We start from the raw sequence: 10,648 nt of genomic DNA, 5'->3' as shown, positions 1-10,648 counted from the left end.
CGGGGAGCCGAAGGAAAATCGTGGAAATGGGGGAAAAAACGGGGGAATGCGCAAAAGTTTTCGGAGGTGGGATATAAATAGCCGGCGGCGTGGTGCGTGCCGTAAGCATATCACTGCTCAAAAAGAACGGGGGAGAAGAATTGAGAAGAATTTATTGGAGTTCTGTACAAAACACACCATCGTTAAAGGCCTAGCCTGCAATTAGGCAATGGCTTGATTGCACCATCAGGGCTCTAATTCACCTCCACCAGATCCCCCCGAGACCGCTGCAGGCGTCCCCTGGTGCGTGCATGCTAGGTGGATTGCCCTGTTGAAAAAGCCACACACAAAAGCAGAACACGGACATGCTCTGGCTGCTTTGCACCAGTCTAGTGATGCAAAGCAGCTGTAACTCTGGGTGAAGCAGCTGACTACAAGAGCTTTACAGCTGCTTCGCATTGCTGGGGAGCACGAAACAGTCAGAGACACACTGAATCCGACCTGCAGCCTTGCCAGAAGTTCCACCAAGTATTGAGACATCACTCCTTGTTTTTCCTTTCAACCAGGCATGAAGATGCTGCTGACCACAGAAGAATTTCTGAGCTTCCCCGAGAGTCTGGGCAAAGTGGTAATTCTTTTTTAGGGAGGCTTCAGTGGGAGGAGGATCTGCCACTGGAGCGCTAAATCACGGCAGGGACGAAGTGCTCTTCTGTTCCATTTTTGGTTTATGAGGAAGCTTGTCACACTTTTCTTTGTATTTTTGGATGGCAGCTTCAAAAATATCCTGTGGTTTGCTTTAGAGTTGCCTAGTAGGGAGCCAGTTTCCCTCTGTGTGTATTTATAGCATTTATTGGGTGACTTCATAGACTCTACCGGCCACCTTGCCTTAACATGTATCGTACCAGTCTAATTCTCCCTTTTATTCTCCCTCTCTGTCTTTGCTTTAGAAAAGTAACAACCAGCCTTGCTGCTCTGAGCCTGCCCGTGGGTCTCGCTCTTCCCTCCCTCATCCACTTGAAACCGTGGCCTCGCAGCAGTCGCGGCTGAGGCGTATTGCGGCGATCCTCTTTGGCAATACAAGCCATGAGATGTGGCATGGTGGCACCATTGACTGCGGTTTTCCAAAGCTCAGACTTGACTCACGAAGACCAGGATCGAGGTGCCTCTCAAGTGGCTTCATGATATGTGGAAAACACAAGGACGCTGAACTAGCGTTGTGTCTTCCGACACAAAGGAGGCAGCGAACAAAGGACGCTCAAGCTTCACTAGTGCTGCTTTTCTCTCCTGCTAGCCTGGATGTGATTAAGCTGACAAACAGCCTGCCTTTAGCTGAGTTTTCTTAAGAAAAAAAAAAAAAAAAAAAGAATACCAGCAAATTCCCTGGAACCAAGAGGCAGGGAGGACACAGGCAAGCGAATGGTCCCGCTGTGTGCATCCTGCTTTGAACCGTGCCCAGGGGTCCATTGCTGGAGGAAGCTGGATCTGCCCTAAAGACAGGGGCTCTGAGGGGCCCAGGATGCTGATGACAGTGAGGAGAAGAATAGCTCCCTAGGGGAGGCCGGGATTTGTTCTTATTTTTACATCTAGTATCAACGCCCTTATTTTTTAGCTCTGCCTAAGGATGTGTACACTCACCCTATCCCTGATACTAAAACTCTGAAAAACATTAAACACGAAAGCATGACATGACAGAGCTGTTGACAAAATGAAACATTTCCACAGTGTTTTTGTCTCAAGTCCAGCTGGTCTGAGTGCCTGACGATACCTTTGGATCACAGTTCTGCTTTGTGGCATTTCTTTGCTCGTTGTTCAGCAACCCCCAAAGCCCTTGGTAAATTTGGAGATGATGATATCCAACAGCTGGATGCGGATGGCTTTCTGGGAAAGTGAAGGCTTGCATTGTTCCACAGTGAAGGGAGAAAGTAATACGGTGAGGAAAAGAACGGAGGTGGGGAGAATGAAGCACTGAAAATCTGGAGGAGAGGTGCAAAAAAGCAAAATGAGAAAAATGTAGAGGGTAGGAGGTGTGCTGGGGGTGGGAAGGTGGGTGGCTGCGTTAGGTGCATGGGAACTCAGCTGGGACGGGAGCATATCTCTGGCTGATGAAGGGATGACCTAGAGGCTCGGTGCTTTAGTAGGTCCCCAGCCAGACCCAAACCTGCTGTCGTCCAAAGGTGAGCAGGCTGGCTTTGCACGTGGGACCTGGGTGGGAGATGAACCACGCTGCATGTAGCCTGCCCTGGTGGTGGTCAATCAGAGTGGCCCAGACACAGCCTGGGGGGTGCCTGCCAGCTGGTGAAATGGCAAAGGAAGGGAGAGAGAAGCAAGCATGGGGCAGGCCTGGATACCCCAGCACGAGCAATGACACGGTGCACAAGATGTTGTGCAGAGGAGGACAAAGGATGCTTGGGGCGTGGGTAGGAAATGATTGCCACAGCCTCCTGATGTGCTCTGTGTCCAGCCTGCAGACAGCAAAAAATGTACAGCTGTTTACTGCATACAGGCTTAGATGATTTTTCCTTTTCACTCTCCTGCCCTTTCTAGGTAGTCCCATAGCTTTCTAAAAGCCTCCTTTGGGGGGATACAAACAGCAAAGTATTAAGAAGAAAAGGGAAAAAAAAAAAAAAAAACACAGAAAGAGAAAGCTGGGAGGACAAAACCAACATGCAAAAATCCCCCAGTCCCTTGCTTCCCCTCCCCCCTGAAAAGAAAAAAATCAACACCAAACAAAAACACCTTTCTGTGGTTTCAAGTGAGCGGAGGCTGCATTAGTTCAACTCTGATGAGAAAAATTAGCACGAGTAGTGGCCCCTTTGCGTGAAGCCGTGGCCAGGCCCCTCCTCCCCCTCCAAGAGCAAGGCTCTTCTCAGTATTGACGAGAAGCTGCTTTCCAGGAAAGCGAAGGTACGCGCTGCCCGGCGTGCGCTGACCCAGCGGGGCTGCAGCGAGGCTGCTTGCAGGCTGCCAGCCTCCTGCACCCAGCAGCGTCGGGGCTGGAGGCCGGGGATCCAAACCCGGTGCCATGGGCAGCGGGAGAAAGCGGCGCTGGCGTTCGGGCTGGCCCGCGACACCCTCTGCTGTTCTGGCAGAGGAGGGAGAGGAAAGGGAGGGCACTTCTTGCTGGTTGCCGGTGTAGCTGGGGCTCCTCGCACGCCCCTGGGTCGCCTGAGGAAGGAAGGCCCAGCACCTGGTGACCTTCTAGGTTTTCGAAGAAAGCGCCAGGCTGCACAGCCCGAAAGGTATTTAGGTCAGCTTTAAGCAGCTGCAGACAACACAAACAGCCTCGTATAACTCCACAGCCAGCTGCTCCCTCGCTCCGAATGTGGCCCCCACACACAGCACCTCAGAGCACTACCAGAAGATCCAGGAGAGAGCCGAGGTGCCACGGGCCTGCTGCACCATGGACCCAGGCGTGAGCTCCCCGGGGCTCCGTGGACCCCATGGATCTACAACCACCTCAGCTATCTCCTCCTAACGTTGCCACCTACCAGATGTGGAGGGAGAAGTTCAGTAAGGACTTATTTCATTGTGCCTGTGAGGCCTATTGCTTCTCCACAATATCCCGTGTTTTCAGGCCATGTTCTTAGGTTCCTAGGAGTGCTGTCCAAAAACAGTCAGCCTTGCCTGGAGCCCTCTGATCTTGATCCTTCTACCGGAATGTGTGGCTTTACCCCTGTCCTTGCTTCCCCAGACTTGTTCCCCCATGCTGAGGTGATGTTGAGCCCCACTCACAGGAGACAGGCACCAAATCCTGACCTATGCCCACCTCCTTCAGGGTTTTCCCGAAATCAGAATGGTTAAGGACCTCTGGAGGCCAACTGGTCCGATCCCCCAGCTCAAGCAGGCTGTCCAGGACCACATCCAAGTGGCTTTTGAAGATCTCCAAGGAGCCAAAGTCCTCAACTTCTCTGGGAAACCCATGCCAGTGCTTCATCACCCAAAGCCAAACAAAAGCAGCCACAGGCAGCCATCCTGAAAGGGCAAACCAAGAGACAGACACACTGAGGAAAGGTCCAAAGTGGTTGCTGGACCTAGAAGCAGGAGTTTCCTCAAATGAATAAGCCGAGCCTCTAAATGAAGAAAAATAATGTAGAAGACAAGAAAGAGTATAGCTATGAGCTATAATTTTAGGAGTGTTTGTAGCAAAAACACCACAGGCTGGTGCCGTCTGACAGTGGTGTCTGTTGCACTAGACTGAGTTCCAGACTGGTCTGCTTTCCTGATGATTACATAGCAAAGGACTGTATCATTATGGTTGTTTTGTAAAACATCCCATCTTGGTTCAAAAATTGCCAGTGGTAGGGAAGCTGACACCATCCTAAGTAAACTGTTCAAGTATTTAACGACTTTCACCATTATAAAATGTATACCTTGTCTCCAGACATTTTTCTTGTGCTATTGTTGGCCCGAGCAGCTCTCAGAAGAGCAAAAATTCAATTCCCACATAGTTATATTTAGGCTTGATCATATCAGTCGTAAGCTCTCCTCCCCCACAAGATGTCTTCCAACCTGTAGGAAGCTTCTCCGATTTCTTAACTTCCTCCCTGCATTGTAGATGTTAAAATGGCAAATTCTTTCACGCCAACAGTCACAACCATAGAATTAGCAGATGCAACACAATCTCCTGCAATATAATCTCATTCCACCTGCTCCACATTCCCTGCTCACACATCTGAGGATCAAATTAGCCTTTGCAACTGCAGCAGTGCAAGCTCCCATTCAGTAGCTCCTACACCATGAGTAAAGCTTTCACCTGAGTCCCTTCTCCCACAGACAGAGCTGCCAGCCCACAAGTGGGGCCCATGTCAAGTAACTTACCACTGGGCTGTTTCAAAAACACACATTATACTCTTCTACTTACTTCAACATTTAGGCATGTTAGCTAGCAAACTTTCAATCCAATTATGACAAAATTTGTTAATTTGGTATCACTGTAGTTTTTGTTTGTTCGTTTAATCAAAACACAAAGTTAAGACCATGTCAAATTCCTTGCTGGAGCCTTATTACAACAGCCTTTGTGTTTATTAGCCAAATCCATAACCTAAACCTGCATCTCCATAAGTTACCAGCTTAGTTTTATGGATTTTTTTCCATAAACACAAGATTCATTATTAACTACAAATCTCCTCTCGCTTTTAATGATTCTTGTATGCAACATTTCCGTATTTTGTCTGAGGTCAATAAGGAGCTGGTAGGCCTGTAATTACAAGTGTCAGATTACTTCGTTTTTTTGCTATTATTTCTTCTCAGCTTATGGGGAATCTGCCAGATCTTCAAAGTGAAGGAGGGTTAAGCCTAGACAAGAGCTGGATAGAAACTCCTCCTCTTCCCCCTCAATTAAATACATCAAAATAGGTGCTCAATCTATCAGCAAGTACAGCTTTTGTGGAGACCTGGAGAGCAGCTCTCCTCACTAGTTAACCAGAACAGGCCCAAGGGATGGGAACCAGCAGGGACTCCTGCATCTGAATCCTAAATATAAAGGACTTTCTGATTAAGGAGGAAGTGGAAAGCTGAGACAGGAAAGAGTTTATTTGTATGATGGGTACTTATATATAATTTATATGCAATAAATGTTTCTAGCTATTTCATTAGTTGCAAATAAAGTAATACAAATGTGCACCACTTGCAGCTGATGCATGGTGTGTGCCTGAGGCTGCTGCCAGCTGAATAGCAGTGATTCACGGGGGGATGATTTAACACTCCAGCATCGTCGCTATCCAAATTCTGTTGCAGGTTAATCCCTGGAGCAGATGCTCACCACTTTTTCAACCACTCGTAGCTTGGCTTATTAACTTAAGCTGCCAAAGATTTCCATTTAAACTATCACGTTGGCTCCAGACTGTGGTGGGTAAAGAGCCAGCATATATTTGTCTCTCTTACCTTCTGCAGGGCTGAAGAGCTCTGGGACAAGGAGTGCAACAGGCTTGTGTGTGCCTCGAGCCAGGCGACAGAAAACAACCTAAAGCATCACAGCCTTTTCTGAGCTTAATATGTTTGCAGCTATTTCACAGTCATAGAATAGTTTGTGTTGGAAGGGACCTTAAAGGTCATCCAATTCCAACACCCCCACCATGGGCAGGGACACCTTCCAATACATCAGGGTGCCCAAAGTCCCACCCAGCCTGGCTTTGAATACCTCCAGGGATGGGGCATCCACAGCTTCTCTGGGCAGCCTGTGCCAGGGCCTCACCATGCTCTGAGTAAATAATTCCTTCTTAATGTCTAATCTAAACCTACCCTCTTTTAGTTTAAAGCCGTTACTCCTTGTCCTATCACTGCACTCCCTGATAAAGAGTCCCTCCCCAGCTTTCCTGTAGGCCCCCTTTAGGCACTGGAAGGCCACTATAAGGTTTCCCTGGAGCCTCCTCTTCTCCAGCCTGAAAAACCCCAACCCCCTCAGCACCTCTTTGTAGGATAGATGCTCCAGTCCCTGAGTTTGTGGCCCTGCTCTGGACTTTTTCTACACTTCTGCATCCTTCTTGTGCTGGGGGCCCCAGAGCTGACCGTAGCACTCCAGGTGGGGTCTCATGAGAGCAAAGGAGAGGGGGAGAATCACCTCCCTCACCCTGCTGGCCAAGCTTCTTTTGATGCAGCTCAGGCATTAGGAACTCATTTCATATCATCAAAAATGAATAGAAAAATACGGAAAATTAAGGGAAAAGTATGCAACAGAGCCCAGAGGTGGCAGAACCTCTTGGGTTGCAGGACATTCATGTCCTGCCTCAACTCTTCGCATGTGGGCAGCACATTTAAACCCTTGTGACTCCATGGGTGTATCTCCAAGGTAAGCAAGGTTTACAGATGGGGCTCAAGTGAGAGGGATGCCCACTGTAAAACATCTACAATGTGCACATCTGTGGTTCAGCCCCTCACTGAGACCTCTCCTTCTCAAATGTCCTCCTTCCAGAACAAGCCAGATTAGGGGATGAGGTCTTTACCCCTGCAACCTTGTGCAGAGAGCAGGGATGAGAGGACACTGTTCCTCAGCCAAGGGGATACAAAACAGTGTGCACGAGAAGGGGCAGAGAGCCCATTAGGGATCCATGCTCTGAGGAGCCGGGGCTTCCCTGTTGTCACTGAGTGCTTCTCTGCTTCTCCCAGCCCCACTGTGGGCTGCCCAACCAGTGGGGGGCTTTATATACTGGTTGTGCTATCCACTGGAAGAAAAAAAAAAATGAGTTAAGCTAGCAATAGGATGCTTTTTTTACTCATATAACTGTGTGAGAGAGTTTGGGGTACAGGGCTATAACTCATAAATCACCATAAATAGATCAATATGCCAGCACTTTAAAGCTTGAATCCGAATAGCTATGGGGAATTTGTCCCTTGGTAGCAATCAATCTGCTGTACTTAAAGTTTCCTCACCAGATCTGCAGCTAGCACAAACTGATCAATGCTGTTCCAAGTCAGCAGAGCGTAACAGCTTTGCATGTCCCAAGATTTACACTTGCAAGTCTCCTCCTCCTCTGCTAGGACACAGAGGTTAAATTATCCTTTGCTAAGTGCATGGGACATCTCAAACTAACTCCCAGTCTTTCATGCAAAACCAGCCTCTTACCACTAGCCAGGAAACACCTCTGCACCTTGCCAAGTGAAGTCTAATTTGGTCCCACACTGGCAGCAAATCCACTGCAGTAGTCTGCAGCACTTCTTAGAAGTAGATGTTGCAAAATGAATTCTGTGAGCAATCCAAATTTTGCCATGCAAAATTTGAGGACTCAGTAGTCCTCTCATCGTGGGAAATGGTTTGCCAGGCAGTGTCAGAGGGAAGAGATGCCGTGTTGCAGGATGCTGGGCTGCTCTTTCAAAATGGCTAAACAGCACTGCTAGAGTGGAGAAGAGTGGGTATGAGGGACCTGGAAAAGATCTCAACAACCTGCCTTTGACTTATAGGGTGACAGTGATGCTGCTGAGGAAGGGTTCAGGGCTGCATCCCAGTGCATTGTAAAACCTTCTTCATTTGGGAGCTCCAGCTCTGAAAGAAGGTCCTCTCTGGAACAGCTGTCTTTGTTTGGGAAAAGTGTTCTCTCTGTGCTCCTCCCATGGGGAAATCTGTTTCTGAATCATAAATCCGACTGTTGTGCCAGGTGTTTTGTGCCTACCTGCAGTGGAGACAGGAAAGGTGGGGAGGGAATGAGAGGTGAAAACATCTCTCCCAGGCAAATGGAAGCACAGCTAGAATGGCTGGGAAGGGGGAAGCAAGAGTAACCATTTGGGAATTTGAGATGGGACCATCCTACCAGAAACATGTTGCTCATCCGTGGGAATACCCTTCTGTCCCACATCATCTATTGCTGGTGATTTCTGTAAGGCATTTTCCCTTTCCCCTGAGGTTCCTGTTGATGGAGCCTCCTACCAAAAAGTGAGTAGGGATGCAAGACACGGGAGTCAGAATTCACGAGAGGAGCCATCCTTCCCACCCAACACCTAGAGGTCATCTCTGTGACTCAAAGCAAAAAGCCCAGATTCCTCTGGCTGCTTGTCGCACGATGACTTCTGGCTGCAGGACAATGGGGGAGAGGGTCCAAGACCTGTGAGTGGCAATGCACATACCTGCAGGCCAAGCATTTAGAGCAGGATCACCCAAGCAAGGCTTGTGCCTGAAAATGTGTGTTAAATGGAGGTCAGGGCTGTCTGATAAGCAAATTTGATAACTATTACCTACCTACAATCTCTGTAAAGAGCTCTAGGCTGTTAATGAGCTCCCTGGAAACAGCTCTCAGCATGTGGCTCTCAAAGGATGTCGCCTACAGGCACAAAAGTTCTCAGAGGTGAAATTCCCCATGCCTTTGGAACATGTGGCAGCTGAGACCTGGGGACTCCAGAGGGGTACGCTGTGCTGTGCTTGCATGGCTGGCTGGCCAACACCAACACCTTCGATGGGCTTGTTCCAGTGTCCCCCAGAGATGACTCTGGCACACAAGGATGGGCTGTGTGTCGTGCTTCAGGTCTGCATGCCCAGTGCTCTCTACTTTTCAGATTGCAGTTACGAGGCAATAGATTTTCCTGGCCCATGGCCTGTTGTCCCACCAATTGTGGGGATTTGTTTGAGGGGTCCACATCACTCCTGCTCCCGACACAGGGTCTCCTTCCTCAGGAGCTGTCACAGACAGAAGAACTGCAAGCCTACCAGCCACTGCCTGTGAGCAGCCCCTTGCAGCCACTGCCTGAGTTACACTGCTTTTGGACAGCTTCTGATGTTCAAATCCTAGCAATTCACGGGAAGGCCCTGCCCTCCATAATGGCAGCAGCAATGATTGAGTACATATCTGTTCTGCCAAGTTATTTCTTGCTTTTCACCTTTTGTAATCAGACACCCACCTCTGACAGCTGTAGGAAAGAAGCTGTAGATGATCCTGTGGCCTCTCTCCTTTTGCATGGTTCCCCAGTACTCGTGGTCTGCTTGCCCGCTTCTCGTTGATGCAGTAGGTCTAAGAAAAAGCAAAGCATTAGACATTCCAAACCTAAAGGAATTCACATTGATTTCCCTTATAATGGTTCACCTGGAGGGGAGGTCATGAGCTGCACAGCACTTTCATTTCTACTGTGCGATGGGTCCCCAAGCTTTTTACCTTTCTGCCATGGTACAGAGGCTACTTTGCCAGGATGTGTTTGAGATAGGCAGGAGAAACAGGGCTGTAAGCTTCTGTGCTGCTTTCTTTCAAGCTTCACAGGCTGTTCCAAAAATGAATTGTGCAATTTAGGAGACTGTTGTGCTGAACTGAGTACAGAGATTTCAATTACCAATATCAAAATGAGTCCCTAAGAACAGACGTTTGTTCTGTCCTCTCCAGTCGTACCAGCAAGGTGTCCCACTGCTCAAAGCGCAGTTTGACCTTTCCTCGTTTGGCTGCCCGAGTCCTTGAGTGAAGGCGAATGGTTGTGGTTGGCATTAGGCCTGAGAGACTGCTAGAGGGAATGCTGGGCACCAGCAAGCGGCATTCACAAGGGTACTCAGGTATTGACTGCACCGTGAACTTTTTCTTGAAGCCTGGCCTATGTAGCCAACCCATTTCTGGGCAAATAGTAAAAACAACTGGGTGGAAATCTCTTGGGCTGAGAGGGGTCTGCTCTTGTAGAAGAGTAGAGGTGCTCGTGCAGTGCTGTCTGTGATGTGCTGCAACTGAAGCAGTGTGATTACAACAAATGGTAGAGTTCAGAAGAGTTTCTCTGTCAGAAAGCGATGTCAGTCCAGCACTGGTGCCAAGCACAGAGCTGGTTTGATGTCCCTACGATACTCCTGGGCAACATTTAAACATCTCACACTGTAAGGCTGCAGTACGGGCAGTTCCCACTAGCAGTCATGTGCCTTGTGAAGGCAGTCAAGGATGCAACAGCACCTCCATGACTGAGGCTCCTTACAGACCCAGCAGGTGGATCGCAGCCTCAGACCCTTTGTTATCCTCGTTACAGAAAGCAGGCTGTGAGCCTGACAGCACCGTACCACGGGCCACATTTACAGTACGCGGGGTTCCCCTTCTGTGCTTTAACACCCTGGGGAGGCCAGCCCCGCAGCCCACTCCTCAGCCCCCAGCCCTCCTCTCCTGTCCCCTGCCCCCCGTGTGCCCCAAGCCCCCCTCGGGGCTGCCACCCCCTGCCCGCGGCTGCGGGAGCGCAGCGAGGAGGCACCAAAATGGCCGCGGCCGCCCCGTGCCGGCGGCGGGGC

The sequence above is a fragment of the Aythya marila genome (genome assembly GCF_965140915.1).
Source record: "Aythya marila genome assembly, chromosome: 1".
Lineage (NCBI taxonomy): Eukaryota > Metazoa > Chordata > Aves > Anseriformes > Anatidae > Aythya > Aythya marila.
Note: the sequence above shows the minus strand (reverse complement) of the source record.